Here is a 17,430-nt window from a genome sequence, read left to right as displayed (position 1 = left end):
TTTTTGAGTCAGGAAGTTGTTTTGTGTATTTTTTCTTGAAAATCCAAGAATGCTTTAGTACTTGCATCATGAGACATCCCTTTGCTCTCCCTTCAGATTTATCTTGCCAAGACTGAAAGTGCCATATATAGCGAAAGGCTTTTAAAAGGCTAATCGGGAAGGTCACCCTACACCCAGAGGTAGGGCTGGTTAGTTGAGCCGCTTCTGGGTTGTTTGAAACAAAGCCTTGCTTCATGCTATACTGTAAGTGTTACCACGCTGCTGGCACTGAAGGCTGAAGTCCGTGAGAGCACTAAAACCGGCAAGTTTTCCTTGAGTACTGGCCTGGGTTTCATCAGAACGCATTAGCCAGGGAGAGTTACTGTCTGTCATGATTCTGGCTCAGCACTGTGCTGCCGCTACCCAGGTGCGTATTTAACTTTCAAACGATAAGCATCACATCTGCCGTAATCTGGAGGAAAGGCAAAAAAAAAAAAAAAAAAGAAAAGCAAAAAAAGATCGAATCACTTCATTGTCCTTCTGCATCTGTGCTCTGGCTGCAGGTAGCAGAGGTCTCTTTCAGGTCCCATGGAGCATGAAGAGAAGCAGCTCTGCAGGCACCAGCCTGTGCCTCTTTGTTTGCAAAGTGCTTCCTGTTTGGATTTCCATGAGCATTTTTTTACCCTCCATTTGCTTAACTGATGACATCAACCAGACAAAAAGGTATATTATATTACTTCGAATGATCTTTTCTCATCTTCAAGCATAGGAGTTTTGTAGGTACGCTGAAAACATGGTAATGGCCAGACAAAATCAGGCCAGTGGTCCATTTAGCGCGGCATCTTCTTTCCGACGCGGGACAATAGCGAATGTTCGGGGGAGAGGACAACAGTGCAAGCGCATAATGACACAGCCTCATAGCAGTCTCTCGGGCCCCTCGCCCTGTGATTTGCGGCCCATTTTCCCACTGCACCAGCAACAGGGTCTGTCTATTTGATATCCGTCAGTGGATTTTCCTTCAGTGAATTCTTCTGATTTGCTTTTGAGCCCTCATGTGCTCTTAGCAACCGCAGCATCCTGTGGCCAGGCATTCCATAACTTAATTGTATATATGAAAAAGTAACTCTTTGTTTGAACTTGTGTCATTCAAGCCTCCTAATTTCATTTGATACCCCCTCGTTACTGCGTTAGAGGAGACAGCAACAGTAATTCTGTACTTACTTTCTCCCTGCCATTCATGATTTTATAAACCCTGTATTATATTCCATCTCCTTTCCCAGCTGAAGAATCTCAATCTATTTAATAATTCCTTTTATAAAAGATCTCATTTCACTGTTCCTTTTCTGCTTCTGCTATACCCTTTGGGATGGGAAGCCAGAATCCCACTCAATATTCAGGATACAGCAGCAATATGGATTTATAGTGACACACTGTTGGCTTCTGGTTTGTTCCGTATTTCTTCCTAATCGTTGTTGATACTGACTTGCTTTTCTGACCACTACTAATTGCTATGCTGAATGTGATAGCCTGTGACTATGGCTGCGTGTCATGATTCCAAGATTTTTCTGTCCCCTCAGTGATTAAGACCAGATCAGAGCCCATTATGACCAACGGGTCATGCATTTAAGGTTATTTTTTCCCCCTTCTGAACTGCTTCGCATTTATCAGCATCGGATTTCCTCTGCCATTTTATTACCCGCTCGTTGTGTAGCATAAGGCCCCTCTGCAGCTCCTCAGAGTCAGCTTTCATTTTTATTACCCCACATGAGCAAACATTGCAGACACATTACTTGCTCCCGTTTCCCGATGGTTTTGTCTATAACCTCCGGGACAATATAGGTACGAGGTGTTCGGTACTGGGAGCAGCTGGCACCGCAGGGTAGTGCTGGAGGCAACCTGCAAGGCAACATGCGGATGCAGTCCGTGGAAAGGGGACAGACTGGAAAGAGAGAGCTCAGCCTTCCTACAAGCTTTTTGGAGCTTCAGAGATAGCCGTGGCTCTTTTTCTTCTCCTTGAAAATGAAGTATGTAACTGAGGCACCTAAGTTGAAATCAGAGGCACCTTGGGCTCCATCAGTAGCCAGCAATGGCCCTACTTAAGGACAAGTTAAACGCTAGGTGAGCTAAAAGGAAGTTTTCTCTCTCTTCCCATCAACCACAGGAGAAAATTCTCCATTCTTAAGCACCCAATTTAAGTGTCTCCAATGAGATGGGGTAAATCCACGCTTCGGTTTGTAGGCTTTTTTTTTTTTTTGGTGAATTGTAGACTGTGCAATTTTACATTCACAGGGAAAGCAGAGTTATATGGTATCACCTAGGCTGGAACACTGGCTATTTGAAGCATGTTACAGCTGATCTATAATTCACATGCTTATTTTGACAGGCTGGCTCTTGTTAGTTTTCAATGGGTGTGGGAGGAAATAGCAGTGCATAAAACTTGCACATTACTAATACCATTGCCATATAAAACAAATATTTGAATAGGAAGTTTCAGAAATGATTCAGTGCTCTAGCTGCAGAATATCCTACAGGAATTTTTTATAGTAACAGAACTAATGAAAAGCAAATCCTATTTCTCCACCATGGGCATAGGGTGGTCCCAGTGCAGCAGAGCCAATGTGATACTCTATCTCAAGGATAGAAAAAGCAGCCTCTACAGATTGCTGGCCCCCTGGGTGAGTGAAGCTTTCTTTAAAAGGACTCCTTGAGCTGAGAGGTTGCTATATGCTTTTTAAGTGACTGCACCAGATCGTGTGTGGGTGCAGCAAACAGGGGCTAAAAGCCTTGAGCTGCAGTACAGAAGCAATTGAAAAGCCACTCAGTTGTTGCCGCTCTCCCAACTGCAAAGGAAAACTCTCTTCCCACCCCTACAGACTATTCTAACCACATCCTTTGAAGGTACTGAAGTTATTTCACTCACTTAGCCCACAGCTTTCTCAACGTTAAGTCATAACTTGAAAGCTACAGGGTGAGGAGATAATTGTTACGTCAGTAACAACATTTCATTCAGACAGTCATAAGCGGAGGATTTCTAGGTGCTGAAAATGTGATATGACCACCAAACAAAGAAGCCAAAATATCACTGTAAAAATAACCACCTTCGCACCATGGCTTTTTAGTTTACTGGGAACAATTTGCAGGAAGTTTGGTCTCAGATCTCTTTCATGTCTGAAGTATGGCGGCTCCACCATGCAACACTCTCGGAGTATAGTTAGGATCAGCCTGCGAACAGTTTGGAGCAGATATTGTGTCTTCTCGTGTCTTGTGCCTACTTTATCACAAAATATCTTCGAGCTTTTTCAGTTTGTGTCTCAGCTCTCTATTGAAAAAGGGGGAAAAGCATGCCATTAACTCCCGGAGAACTGTAGTTGTTTCAGAGGCAACAGTAAAAGGAGGCACGTGAATTTGTGAAGCTGAGACAAACTTGATGCATCTGTGGCACCATTTTGGCAACCCCTACTATGCGCACTGACACAACCTTGTCTGTGAACTTCAACCGCTTGGCCAAGGAAAATTTCTATTTCTTCAATTTTCAGCAACTTTTAAAATGCTGATAAGTGTGTAATAGGGTTTTGACACTGGAAAATCCACCTCAGACTGGAGGATCCCCTTTATCTTTTTGAAATAGCAAAAGCCTGTGTCTCGTATCTGTGCTTTGTTCCTAGAATCATTTTTAGATTGAAATGTAGTATACTACTATTTTTTACTTGCATCTATTTTAATGATCACATATATATGATACAGCAACAGGTGGGGTTATTTATACACATGGAAAAAGATGTTAGATCTGTAAGTTGTTCAAGATCTTAAAATAACTTGTGTACTACAGGAATCCTTTTTGTTAACCTTAGAAAAGGGTGGAGGTGGGGGGAGGAAATGAACGTAAAGTCATTTTATTTCTGTCTCACAAGACATGAATGAATAACTGTTGTCATCTACTCTTTCAGTGTGGGTCCCCAGTCTTCTACTTACAGGCATTTCACATTACTTATTTTCCTGGCTTCCTCAGTTAGGATGGACAAAGGAATATCGAACAGGGAAATTTCCTGTTTTCCAAGTGCAATGGTCTTGAGAAGGGTATATTTTTTTCCAGGTTTTAGGCATGTAGAAATTAATGGAAACGATCCTAAGACTAAAGTAAAGAGCTGTCCCTTAAACCCAAAAGCTTGTAACATCCTGCAGCGGTGATGCAACAGTTCGCAAGACTGACTGAATAGCCAAGTGTAATTCCGATCCCTCTACTTTGCCAGGCTGTGACACTGGCGGATTTCCAGAATAAGCCAATTTCAGAACTGTGGAGCCTCCAAATATGATCTTCTGTCAGTCATAGAGATTTCAGCTCCAGGAAAGGAAAGATTGATCTGGCAGATTATAATCACTACTGTACGAGACAGTGAAAGAAGTGATCTTTCCTATAGCGGGTTGCCAGCTGCTCTGGGACTACTCATCACCTTGAACTGTGCTGGGAAGCGGCGGTGACTTAGCTCAAGTATCACTATGTCTCATCCTGCTCTTGTGATGCAAACCACTGTTTTTTCAATAGGTGCTACTGTGGCAACTCCCAACTTGTGCTGAAACAAGCAAAATGCTTCAGAGTTTCCAGAGCCATCCCCGTTCTGGGCTTTCGCATCCTTGAAAAAAAAAAAAAAAGAAATAACCAGCAAAGCTGAAGCTCACACCTGATTTTTGGGCTCTCGCTACAGGACAGACCAGCCATCCCCGGACCAGTTCCTGGAGAACGCTCTGCTCTCCCCGTCCCATCACGGGGATCATCGTGGCTCAGCCCGGGCAGCGTGTGGCAGTAATCAAGGCTTCAGCCCACACAGCCATGGTTGGGGGAAAGTTGATAATCGAGAGGTGCAGTAGCACCTCACGGCTCCCGTGGGGTTTCCATCTCACATAGGGCCTAGTGCCAACATGGAGGAGAGGGGAGTTTGGGCAAAGGGTGGTCATAAATTACCAAGGGACGTTCTTCAACACAAGCTATGGGACCCAGCACCAGAATGGCTGCATGAAATCACATAACCGCGATGAACGGACTGGCTTTAATAAACAAATAGATCTGAAGGTATTTGCTCCAAAACAACTAAAAGACCATGTTATTTCACAGAATCACAAAATGGTCAGGGTTGGAAGGGACCCCTGGAGATCATCTAGTCCAACCCCCCTGCCAGAGCAGGGCCACCTACAGCAGGTTGCACAGGACGACGTCCAGGCGGGTTTTGAATGGCTCCAGAGTGGGAGACTCCACCACTTCTCTGGGCAGCCTGTGCCAGTGCTCTGCCAGCCTCAAAGGAAAGAAGTCCCTCCTCATGTTTAGATGGAACTTCCTATGTTCAAGTTTGTGCCCGTTACCTCTTGTCCTATCACCAGGGACCACTGAAAAAAGACTCTTCCCATCCCCCTGGCACCCTCCCTTTACGTATTTGTAATCATTGATATGATCCCCCGTCAGTCTTCTTTTCTCCAGACTAAAAAGACCCACGTCCCTCAGCCTTTCATTTAGGTAGTCCATACCTTTATTTAGGTAGAATGATCTTCATAACTTTTTTTTAACCTGACTAATCAATGCCCCAAATTCTTTCTTTCTAATCCTAGAAAATCATATAAAGGAATATACTACGTCTGTGAAAAACCTGGATCTCTTGGGTGGTCCTGATAATAGGATATTTGGTTAGACACAAGCTTTATTTTTGGTGAATGTTACGGCTCCTGCCAACACCTTAAGAAGATTACCATTTCTGGTAAGGGCTCAAAACATTAAGGGAAAACTAAAAAGAGAGCAAGTTCTTTCAAGAGAATAAAGCTGATGCTGTGGGCAATTGGAATGAGCTACATCAACTTTCAGAGATTAAATGGGAAACTGCAAAGAAGATTTACCAGTCGAATCTCTGTGTCATCAGAGATCACTTTTTTGCAATCAAAATGAAATGAATTTAAAAAAATGAAACTGTATGTGTGTTTGCTTAGGAGTAGGAACAAACAACTATTCCTCCACCTACTGCTCAGCTGCTGCTTTATATAATGAATGACTACTCATTTTTAACATTTTTGGTGTCTTATCTAAAGGAAAAAAAAAAGAAAGGACAATATTAATTCAGAGAAACAGCTGCCCATCTTGATACCTCTAATTATCTATTATAACTTAATATTATGGGCAAAACTGTAATAGTCTGGCATTCAGTAGTACCTTATTACAATTATGAGCAAAGTTAGTTGACTGTCTGTTGTTAAGGTTGACTAACTGTGTTAGTCAAGAGGAACGTTGTTTTTTGTTGTTTATAACCTTATCAAACTCCGACCAACTGAATTGAAAATAGCCCTGCCAGACATCTGTCTCAACCTCTTTTTATGTGTTTCCTTTTGGAAAGCTTCAGCTAAAACGGTGTTTTGGAAAAAGAAAAAAGGAAAACGGAGTCTATGTTTGTCCTCATGTGTGTCATTGGTAAGCTTTTTCAGCCCTGTGCTTAAACAGCAAAAGCTAGAGGAAAGAGGGTTTTTTTTGTCCTACCGCCAGAGAAATGTTTTTGGTGTCCCTGTGAAACAAACCTACCTGGCCAAATCATTAGCCTCTTACCACCAAAATATTCTCCTTTTCCATATACTTAGTAGAGATGAGACCTAAGTTCAGTTCACTGAAGAGGCCCCTGCAATGACCGTGTTCTGCCAAGAGCTAAGCAGGATTTTCTGTGCATTACAGGGGATGCTGTAGAAGTGCCAGACAGGAACCAGTCCAGCTCCTTCTCCCTTCTGGACTCTCCAGTCATTCTACACTATTAGATGGGTATAAAATGACAGAACAGGAGCATATTTCTTGTGCTTTAATGAAGTGCCCAAGTTACTGAGCCGTTGGTCTTCCTCTGCATCGTTCTCAATGTCTCTTGCATTTGGGGTTTCCCCATGTCTTGGCTTCAAGAGAAGGTTGAGGGAGAGCCTGTGCTGTGTATGACCTAGGCATGGCACTGTCCTGACCTATGAAGCTTTTGAGTCTGAACGCAGCCCCACCCCCCTGTCCCTGTCCCTTCCTGAGTATGCATCCAAACCAGTAGATTGCTATAGAAACCATAACAAGTAGCACCATTTCTATGGCTGTCTAAGAACCCGTCTGAATTAAAGCCTGAAAGATGTAAGGCTTGCTGAGTCACGCAGACGTGCCTGATGTACCCCTAGCTCCGGTGACTACATGCCACAGGGTGAGGACAGGTGAGGGTTCCTGGTGGATTGCTCTGGACAGCTTCCTTCAGCATGTTGGGTTTTGTGGGCCAATCTTAGGACATGCAAGACTCTTCCTATTGCCTCTATTTACCCCAATCACTTGAGTGGAGAAAAGGATCAAATTTAGACGTTATATCAGGTGTATTTGCATAAGTTGCCAGATAGTAGTATCACAGAATCTCCCAGGAGCCTCATGCAGACAAGCTCTGTAGGGATTATCTATGGAGGGAGAACCACAAAGAGATCAAGACGAGTTTAGTATATATTTTATTCAAAGTACAGATTTAAGGTGATTTGTTAATAAAACTAGAGTCCTTTTAACAAAAGGGCTAAAAAAATTAATCTGTACACCTAACACTTGGTACCAAATGGAATTGCTGAGGGTGGAAAAAGGTAAAAACTAGTAGAATGAATATTAAAATCATTAACATTTATATATGATAGAACAGTATTCTTAAAAGGTTTATGCCTTGGGAATTTTAGTGAGTAGCACAGTTGTCAGCTGGGGTGACTAGCCTGGCTTACTGTGAATAACGTTCAATTTCTTGCTCTTAAAGAAGAGGTCACTGTTTCAGTGACAGAGAAAAAGAAACCATACTGTGTAATAAATGTTCAAACTATTGATTGTGTTTACCAGCAGGCAGGAAGAAAATAGTACATATAGCAGTTAGATACAAAACATCCCCTTCAAATTATAATTACCTCTCTCTCTGAAATTAAAGGGTCAGATACCAGAATACATGCCAAGAAAAGTTTGGATAAAAGATCAGATCTGGGGCAGATTGATCAATAGTAGCAAGGTACTTGCAGTGAAAATTGCAGTGCTTTAACAACTCACAGGATACTTGGGGAATAAGGTAAATATTCTGAGAGGGTGTTTTTTTTAGGAGAGAATAAAAGAGATTTCGAAAGTTAAATGTCTCAGCTTTCTTATTACATCGTGTTTACATAATCATATCCAGATGCTTTAGGCAATAGTCGCTTCCTGTGCTTACAGTTTGCTGTTGTCTCATCATTCCTTTATTAATCTTTGTGAGGATTAGCAAAACAAACAAGATAACTGTGAAGGCAAAAACAATTTCATTCTACTTCCTATGAGAAATTGTTTTTCAAGGAGTAGTGTTAGCTTTTCATATATCCTGGATTTCCTCACAAAATGGATTGGGAATTTTTTACTGTAGATATACTTTCAGTGTTGGAGGTACTCCTTTCTCCTGTGTCACACGTAGGTAGGATTCTGCATGCCCATGACTCGTTGCAGGAACAAGGCTTTGGTTTTTTTAAGCCTTCCATCCAGCGCTTTGTATGTAAGACCATGCACACCTATAGTGGCCCATAAACAACAGCACCTTTCACGTTATTGTGTAGCTAAAAATAGACTGTGCACTTACTATAACACGACAATTTACCAAGCAGCTAGTTCCTCTGCATGTCGGCAGAATAAAATATACATAAATAAAATATCTTCTATAGACTGAAAATAGCACTCTATAATCATCCCGGCACACAGTACGGAGTTGTTGTGCAATGACAGCACACCTTGTTGAGTGATAGTGCAGGGCTGTTGCCCTTTGCCTAGCAACATACCAAAGCATGGGATCAGAGTCTACACCCTGTCTTATTGCTCAATTAGGATCTGGCAGACGTCCCTCGATGTTACCCTGGCCCATATCCACATATTTTGCTCACATATGTAACTTCACATTGATGTTGTTAAGGGTAGACCTGGTTACGTGTCTGCAGGGTCTGGGGCTGTTTGTATCTCAGATTCTCTTGCAGAAACCAGAGCCATCGGAGGAGAGAGGTTTTCCTGGCTAATGTGGCACTGGTAGCATTTAACAGAAAGTCATGCTCCTCAAAGTCTTAACCGTTGAAGAGGCCAAACAAACTGAGTTGAATATTGCCACGCAAGAGTTGCAAAGTAAGGAAGAAGTTAAAATAACCCCTGCAATCTCCTTGACAAAGTATTCCACATATTACTTCTATAAAATTATATGTAAAATGGAAAATAGGTATTCACTAGCATAATAATTAGATCTTTAGCAAATCCTGAGGTTTTTGTTTTATTTTAGGTGTGTTTTAAGTGTACGTAAATGAAAGGCAGTGGTTTTAAAGTGCTGTTATCCCAAGACTCTCGTTATTCAGGACTGGGTTAGTCCCTTAGAGTCGAGGGAAATCCAGGGAAGAAGGTCACTGCCTTTCATTTTGTCCTGGGAGTCACTGTCTTGTATCATTTGAGTTGGAGGAGCCACCACCTTCAATTCAACCTCTGTGTTAGACACGCAGCTACTGGGAACTTCCTCTGCTTAAAGAGCAATTCAACTGCAAAGTATGTCTCATTTTCATGAAATAGTAACTGCACAGAGTGAGGAATGGTAAAATATCTAAAAACAATATAAAGCCTAAGAATAAGTTCCCACTTCTAGGTTTCTTTACTTTTCTGTAACATTTACTATTTCTAATATTGGCTTGACATAATTGTAATTGTTTCCTGGGAAGATTTGACCAGCAATTAAGGTGAAACTTCCTTCATCTTAAGAGTCAAAAGTACCTCACTTTATACTCGGGGTTTTGAAGTGATTTGGACAAGATCTGGAAAAACACAACTCCTATCTGGTCCCCACTTCTCTCCAAACTGAAATACTGTCTTTCCAGGTAGGAGCAGAAGCTCAGCATCATGGAAATGTCTCCATAGATATTCTCTTGGGTTTTAGAAAACCTATTCGTAAAGGATGTTTTATGCACCTTTTTTATAGTTTCTACTGAATGGTGTCACAAGTGATGGTGATCACAGAACCATCAAATGAAGTTTCAGTTCAGCCATGTCCTTCATCTGGATGGAGCTCAAAGATGAAGCAGTGCCTATGTCCCCTTAGAGCTGGGCGAATATTGAAAAAATTGGGCATTTGCTAGCACATGCAGTTGCAGGAGAGCCCCAAATCCCTGCAACAATGTCACAGGACATGTCTATGTATCATAGACAAAGTTGCAGACAATCAAAACGGACCTAAAATTAACATCTTTACAAAATTATGGAATATTTTCTGAAAATAAACAGGAAACGGGGGTAAAATTTTTAGTTGAGTTCTACTAAAGTTGCATCACCAGCTTAGCCCTTGCAACAACTCAGTGAAACCACACTGGTAAGACACCATAACTGAGAAATAGATTCTCCAGTGTCAATTAAGGCACAAACTTGCCGTGAAATTTTTTTAATGGTTGGGACACTTCTGTTTTAAAATCATAGAATCATAGAATATATTGAGTTGGAGGGGACCCATGAGGATCATCTAGTCCAACTCCCTGCTCTTCGCAGGACTACCTAGAGCTAAAGCACTTGACTAAGAGCGGTTTCCAGACACTCCTTGAACTCTGGCAGGGTTGGTGCTGTGATCACTTCCCCGGGGGACCTGTTCCAGTGACCGACCACCCACTCAGTGAAGAACCATTTCCTAATGTTCAATCTGAACTTACCCTCATGCAGCTTTATTTCATTTCCTCGTGTTCTATCACTGGTCACCAGAGAGAGGAGACCAGCACCTGCCCCTCTCCTGCCCTCCTTGAGGAAGGTGTAGACTGCTGCGAGGTCACCCCTCAGCCTTCTCTTCTCTAGGCCGAACAAGCCAAGTGTCCTCATAAGTCTTACCCTCGAGAGCTTTTACCATCTTGGTCACTTTGCTCTGGACACTTTAACAGTTTGATGTCCTTCTAGTATTGAGGTGCACAAAACTGCACACAGTAGTCAAGCTGGGGCTGCACTTGAGTGGGACAGTCACCTCCCTTGACCGGCTAGCTATGCAGTGCTTGATGCACCCCAGGGCACAGTTGGCCCTTTTGGCTGCCAGGGCACACTGTTGACTCATGTTCAACTTGCCATCAACCCAAACCCCCAGATCTCTTTCCGGGGGGCTGCTTTCCAGACTCTCATCCCCCAGTTTGTATGTATAACCAGGATTACCCCGTCCCAGCTGGAGAATCTGGCGCTTGTTCCTGTTAAATTTCATAAGTTTGGTGATTGCCCAGCTCTCTAGCCTATCCAGTCCATCTGTAAGGCCTCTCTGCCTTCGAGGGAGTCCACAGCTCCTCTCAGTTTAGTATCATCGGCAAACTTACTCAATCCAGCTTCAACTCCTTTGTCTATATAGTTTATAAAAACATTAAAGAGCACGGTGTTTGTTGTGTGGATGCTCTGATGTGTATAATCAGAAGTGAACTCCCATTGCATCCTCGCACCCATTGGGGACAGCTGACATCATATCTCTGTCCTACCTAGTTCCATATTTTCAAAACACTTTTAGCAATATCATAACCTGGAAACTTCTGGCTCCCTGAAATTATCTAAAAGTTTCAAAACCTATTTTTGAAGCCAGGCAGAGAGAAAGATGGTGAGACTGATGGGCAGGTAAGTGCATCATGGTTACTTTGGCCCCTCTTCCTTAGAAAACTAGATTAAAAAGTAAAAAAAGTTATGAAATAATAAATAATAATATTTTTAAGCAGCTTTATAGCTTTAAGAAGAGCAGAATTATGCTTTTTCATGAAAGTGCAATACTTAGTATTACCTTAAGATTGTTCTTAAAAGAAAATTAGATTTTTTAAAAAATGAAAAAGATGCTGGTTAAAAGCCTATTCCTACAATCCTGTATAAACAGACTGTACTCACACCAGTACAATCACTACCTCTTATATGTTTGAATGAAGGTTTCTCTTGAAAACAAGCACTTGGTGTTTCCTTAATAAAAGTAAACATATTAAACACACTGGAGGTTTTGAGTGCTTCTGTGTTTATATTCTACAAGACCATCACTCTCATATATGTATCTTTACTTCAGCTTGTGGAAGATGGAACTTGTTTACTCTTGTGGATCTGGCCCTTTTTCTACTGCTGGCTTGTCAAAGGTATTGCAAGAAGTCGGTGATGTACAGAGAAGGAAACTGTAACTGCATCCAAAAAGTTGGGACCATAAAAACAACCTTCCTCTGTTGCAATTAAATTGTTGGTTGCTTGAGACCAGAAAAAAAAATTACAGGCTTACATATACCCTCATTAGAGCTGTACATGACAGTCAAAAAGCCTTTCTTGCTCTCATTAGAGTGCAACAGTGAGTGATGAGGCAAACCTTTCAAAGCAAGGTTTAAAAATACAGATGACCCAAGTCATACATGGCACCTCAGTGAGAAACCTGATCCCCAGAAGCTCCGAGCACCTCTGACTCCCATCAAGATACTGAGACTGCCAGATATTAAGACGGTAAGGCTTTACACGTAGGATTTTCCAGCAAGTCTAGGCAACAGCTTCAGAGTCAGCATCGGTTGCTGTCACCACCATTACCGCTGCGGCTACAAACGCGCTGCTAGTCATGCCTCGTACATGGGCGCAGGCATAGTATCCCTGTTTGAATATCTTCAGAAAAAGGAGAGAGAGCAGAAAGACCAGCATCGTAGGAGAGAGAACACACCTTGCAAATAGCTGCATCACTTTTGCTGCGTGCTAGGGAATGCACAGCTGGGCCATAGCCTTAGAAACCAGGCACACACCTGCTATAGGCGCCCGTTTGCTAAAGCAGCAGGGTTCCTCTGGCCTCACACTGAGCGCGTGAGTGCCAGTTCAGGGTGCATAAACACGGACTATCGTAATCTTCTAGAAAGAAGATCCCTGGTTTTACAAACCTATATAGAACAGCACCAAAAGTAGTACCAAATAGTACCTATTCCCCATAGGTAAAATTCTCACCCACGTTACAGGCATAAACAAGCCACGCGAGGGCTGTCATTTGCCCCTACGAGGAGATGTTTGCCCTGTGCGTTGGAGCAAAGGCGAGAACCGCTTGGTACATCTTGTCAATACAAGGAATTGCACCCTAGCAAGGAATGCTCCGTGTTCATACAATTTGTTCTTATGTTAGCCCCGATTTCAGTACCATTCTTTAGACAGGTGCGGATTTATCTGCAGGACAGCTATGAGCGGTTAAACCCTTCATTGGCATTAAATGTTGCTGCATCAAGTGTTGTGATGGTTTCACAGTCTCCATCTTCCCTCTTTAAGTCTGCATCTGTGTCTTCACAGAAATATTGAATGTTTACAATACCAGTAATTTGTTAAGAAAATATTTGGCCACCTGTATTATTTATAAGGCTGTGCCTAAATTCTGTAGCCAGTTGAACACAGAGGTTAGCACTACTGTAAGTCATCCCCGTGAGCCCAGTGGTACTATTCCCTTTTGAGCAAATCCTCCCATGTGTATGCGTTTGCAGTATCATGGCTTTAAATAGCGTCTTTGATACATATTAAAGAGAGCAAACTCTTTCAACCTACATACTTACCTCAATCTTAAAAGTATATAGTGCCGTAAGGGACCAACGTGCTTGATACCAGACATTCAAGACTTCCAGGATTGCTGCATGCTGCTAAAGTGCAGAAACGGATAAAGGGATAAGTGTTGGTGTTTTTCTGTTTCATTGTAAGCACAAACTCTTATTGAAAGCGTGTTGCAGTTGTTTATGCTCTGAAGAGAGCAATATTTTTAGCTTTACCACTTACAGTACTGGGATGTATTGCAAACTTTTTGATTAAGCATCATAGGCTACAAGAAAAGCTTAGAGCTGTAATGCCTCTAGCACATTTTTAGGCAGTTACCATGCCAACCATAAAAATTATGAGCAGAACGAATACAAGAAGTTTTTTGGAAAATAAAATAGTGCAAAGTTAATGCAGGGTCCAAAGTTTTGGAACACTGTATTCTTTTGTTGGAAGATTTATCATGATCCATATATAAACCTACCGGTTATATCAGGAGTTCATCAGCTGTCACTAACTTAGTTTGCAGACTTGCAGAGGTTTCACTCAATGACTAAAGCATCTGTTTTAGCATTTGCAGACTTTGGAATTGTTGTAGAACCATGAGCAAACCTTCAAGCAAAGAATCACTCCAGACTTCATGCTTGAAAAGTATATGTTAGGTGCATGTTAAGTAGTGAAAGAGAATAATGGGATTGTATAGAAATTCCTAGATAAGATCTCCATAATGCTGGATGAAACTTCAGTATACATGGAGAAACACAAATGCAAGCAAATAACAAGTACTGCAAAACCAATGCTTACAGCATTTGAAAATCAGAGGTGAGGTTAACATAAAAGACATCTAACCATGTTAGGACTGTCAGTGTGTCAGTGGGCTTTGAGTTGTCATGATGTAAAGAAATAACAACATGCTTAGGGTGAGAATGCAGTCTTTCTTTATAGTCTTAAAGTAAATGCAACTGATTTTAAAAAATGCATTGGATTTTTTTCCTTGTGTGGCGAATTCCATGACATGCAGATAACATAGTTGTGTATTTCTATATATTTACATATTTACGTTACCGTATTTTCCAAAAGTGCATTGTTTTCAGAAACTGGGGGCGAGGAGAATGAAGAAAAAAGCCTTTTTGAAGAATAAAGTTTGTTAGTGTCAAGTCTGCAGCCTCATTCCCCTAGAAGACTGTGAGATTTGAACAGCTAATTTCAAAGAAGGAAGTTATTTGTGGAACTCTCTGTGAGAGAACAGTCAACTCCAAGTTTGCAGAGAACAGTCATTTAGAAACGCAAATATATATATATAAAAAGACATGCCTCTTACAAATCCCTCTTACAAAAGCACTTTAAAAAGGAAAGATACAAGGCCCGCAATTCTTTAAAAGCTGTGTTTGAAAATTAGTTTAAATTTATGCATGTACTAATTTACCTGTATATTCTTGGGCATTTCTGTTTGAGTCAAAGACAAAAGTGGAAATGCTGTATTATTCATATATTTTTATAATATCTTGTTCAACAAGTCTGTTATGTTCATGCTTGAAGACCAATCTTTATGAAACCTCCATAGGAACTCCTATGATAGATCTAGAGATCATTCAATATTGACAAATTGTTTTTATAGATTTTTTTCCTTAACGCCCTATTCCAAAGATGTAACTTCCTATTCAATTTGTGGGATAACCCTCCCCTGCAATGGTAAGAAAAAAGGAACTTCAGGTGTTGTGCTGTGTTTACTTCAAAACAAGGACTTCAGCTCCTATTCAACAGAAAGGTTCCTTCGGTATTAGTTTACCTTTTCAATTTTGGTATGGCATCTTTGGTAGTAGATACTGGTCAATGGGATTACTTCGGTTTCCTTCTGTGGGAACAGGTCCAGGCCACTGGCGAGGTGTTGTCTCGGGTGGGTGGGTTTGGAGTGAATTTACATAGTTGTGAAATGCGTAAAGTGGCAGAAAATCCAGCTGCCTTTCTTTATTCGTAGCTTGAGGTGGAACAGGAGGAAGAGGAGGCAGTGGTGGTTAAGTGGAGGACACTGGACTTTGCAATACGTGTAGGAAGACAGCCAACATAAAGAGGAAAAAAAAATACGTGAGCAGCAGCCAGCACACAGGCTCCTGCACACAAGTCAGATGAATGTTCATCTGTGTCTTGCACCGGGTCACGTAAAGCAAGAACAAGGGCAATGTTTCCAGCTGTACCCAGTGTGAGAGTTATTGTGGTTTAAAAGTCCACACAACATATGTGACAATAATTAATTAACAGTTAGCCCTTTGTAGTGCCCGCAACTCGGTGCTTCTAAGTGTGCGCTTGGAGCCCTCTGTGCATTCATTTACCAAAGCCTCTGCACTCGAAATTCAAAAAAATCAGTTTAGCCTTTGATGACTTCATCCTCCTGCTTCCTTCCACCTCCTCTCTCCCAGACCCCACAAGGCCTCAGAAATTTGGGTTATGGAAAATTGCCAAATTGAATCAATTTAGACCTGAATTACTGAAGTGATTGTGTTCCAGAATTATCCTGGAGTACGAGACACTGCCCTCTTCTCACACCACATTGCCACTACCCTGAGTCTGCAGCTCCATTGGTTGCAGCTAAATTTTACTCTCTGACATAGCCTGGTAGAAATGAGAGGAGATTCTGGCCCTGGTTTTAAATATTTGAACAGGGTAAAAGCCAAGAAGGGTTGGAAATTATTTAGCCTGCTATTAGGGGATATAATTAGACATACTTGGGTATAATTAGACTTGGATTAAATAAAGGGGGAAAAAAAAGCAGCAAGAAAAAACAGCCTTGCTAACAGTGAGGTCCCTTATATGTGGGAATAAGGCGAAAACGTGTGAAAACCACGGGGGAAATGAAATCGGTGACAGGATAGGTCTTTTGTGCCTAATATTAAAGAGGACCCGCTTATACTCTTTGTTTGCTGAGCAAGGAAGAAGGGATGTCCCAAGAAACCCACAAGCACAGTCTGTAGTTTGTGATCAGGGATCATACTCAAGGTATCCCCATCTGGCTGTGGCATGTTGAACGGGATGCGTCATCTCTCTCCAGACCCTTGTGGCTTTCCTTGCATAAGCCTCAGTGTTATATTTGGTAGGACCTACAATGAGCCTTTTTTACTCCTCTGGCAAAGGTGAGGTTGTTTCTCAGGATTCTCCGTTAGGAGAATGGCACAGAAAAGAATGATACTGCCGTGTCAGGCAGTGACCCAGCAGAGAAAGTCCTGAGGCTTTTCTGGGGATACGCTGAGAATTTAGGCTTTTTAGCTCCACACAGCCAACCATTCACAACTTAGGCCACAACTTTGCAGTTCTAGTAACTGAGGCTTACAAAGGTCCACCGCAGACTTTTCCTCAGAAGGTTAGCAAAAATAAAAACAAAACTACTGAAAAAAGATTATTAAGGTGGAAAAATCAAGCACTCAAAATGCAGAGAATTCAACTAACTTAAATTCAACTGTGTGCAATCCTAATTCTACCCTTTTGTGTGTTTTGATACAGTCTTTAATTGCATAATCACATACTATTTGGTGAATAATTCCAGACCCAGGGCCGATTTGGGATTGTGCGAACTAAATAAGGCATGAGACCACACACAGTGAATAAAGTGGATAAAAAGGAATATTGAACAGCTGCCTTGTTTACTGAGTACCACCCACTAAATCAGGCAGTGATTCTACAAAATTAAAAAAAAATAGTACATGATCAATATAATTAAATACTCAGTCATAATGCTTAAGTACAAGGAAGAGCAGAGAGGCTATATGGGCAAATCAACCCCCCTTACCTAAATCTGCCGTTTAGTCAAATCACACTTGTTTTGCTATTTTTTGCAGGTGCCAAGAATGCCTTCTCTCGTTGTCCTCTCCCAGTGACTGCAGTGAACTCCTGATTCGGTTGAGCTTAATCCAACCTACCCTCAGTATAACCGCTGGAATTGCTTT

The sequence above is a fragment of the Vanellus vanellus genome (assembly GCF_965231255.1).
Source record: "Vanellus vanellus genome assembly, chromosome: 3".
Classification (NCBI taxonomy): Eukaryota; Metazoa; Chordata; class Aves; order Charadriiformes; family Charadriidae; genus Vanellus; species Vanellus vanellus.
Note: the sequence above shows the minus strand (reverse complement) of the source record.